This window comes from Gekko japonicus, unplaced genomic scaffold (assembly GCF_001447785.1).
Source record: "Gekko japonicus isolate JY-2015 unplaced genomic scaffold, Gekko_japonicus_V1.1 scaffold4226, whole genome shotgun sequence".
Lineage (NCBI taxonomy): Eukaryota > Metazoa > Chordata > Lepidosauria > Squamata > Gekkonidae > Gekko > Gekko japonicus.
The window spans coordinates 14,390-15,658 of NW_015162602.1; the positions used below are offsets into that span (position 1 = coordinate 14,390).

The 1,269-nt window shown below is 53.9% G+C and overlaps 1 pseudogene; it reads left to right on the forward strand.

Moving 5' to 3' along the window:
* The first annotated feature begins 605 nt into the window (after positions 1–605).
* The window catches only part of LOC107106340, a 7,916-nt pseudogene continuing 7,252 nt past the window's right edge, over positions 606–1,269 (forward strand).

Sequence of the window (1,269 nt, forward strand, 5' to 3'; positions counted from 1 at the left end):
AGTCCAGTGGCACCTTTAAGACCAAGTTTTATTCAGGTACAAGCTCTCCCTCCTCTGCGAGGATAAACCTGCGTGTTCCCCCCCCCAAATAGCTAGCAATCCAAAACAGTCCAGTGGAGCCTGAGTGGTGGGTGTTGCCTTCTGACACACTTCCGGTGATGTTGGGGGTGGTGGTGGCATATGCAAATGAGTTATGCTAATGAGCTCCTGCACCTCTTTTTCTACGAAATGACCCCTGACTGTAGGTAAGGATCCTGTATGTAGCTTCTCTGTTTTCACTTTTTTCACTTTTGTCTTGCTTCTCACAGGGAGCATACCTCTTTTGCTTGCCTCAGACACTGCCTCCAGCCCTCACTCCCCTTTTGACCTAAAGAAAAATCTGTGTGGTGCAAGGATTGGGTATTGTTGGTCAAACCAGCCTTGAAGGAAGGATTTCCTGCACAGCCTTTGGAGCAGAAGGGAAGCTGAAATGTGAGTTTCCCCCCAAACAATTGCCACAATAAAAGATCTGGGAACCAATGGACTTCAAACAATGTGGGGGCCAGAGACAAAATGGCCGCCAAACAGGACTCCCGTTCCAGTTGGGGCTAGAGCCAATGACAAAAATGGAAGAACAAGACCCAGCAGACCTGAAACCTGGGGCAGACTCGGAGGAAACGTGTCCCCCTCATGTTAGCCGGAGGGACTTTCCAAGCTGTGTGGTTAAAGAGGAACCAGAGGAAGGTTTGGCGCACCAATGGGAAACACAGTGGCAAGAGTTCCTGAAGACTGTTGAGTCCCCACACTTGCGGTGGGGGAACCCAAAGGGAATGGAAGGCGTGAAAGAGGACCTAAAGGTGCCTCTGGCTTCTTCAGAAGGGTCAGCCGACGCCAGACAGCGGCCTAGAACCCAGCGATGGCTTCGAAGCTGGCTAGGCCTTGAGAAGGAATCTCAACTGACCCATCGCCCCCTGGAAGACAACGTTGTGGGAAATACCACTGAGGTGAAAGAAGAGACTCGGGATGAGACGGTGGAAAGCGGGGACGCCCGGCGCCTCTGCTTCAGGGAGCTGCGCTACGAAGAAGGAGATGGGCCACGTGTGGTTTGCGGCCAGCTCTGTTATCTCTGCCACCAGTGGCTGAAGCCAGAGAGGCACACCAAGGAGCAGATCCTGGAGCTGGTGATCCTGGAGCAGTTCCTGACCATCCTGCCCCCAGAGATCCAGAGCTGGCTGAGGGAGCACAGAGCCGAGACCTGCGCCCAGGCGGTGGCCCTGGCTGAGGCATTCC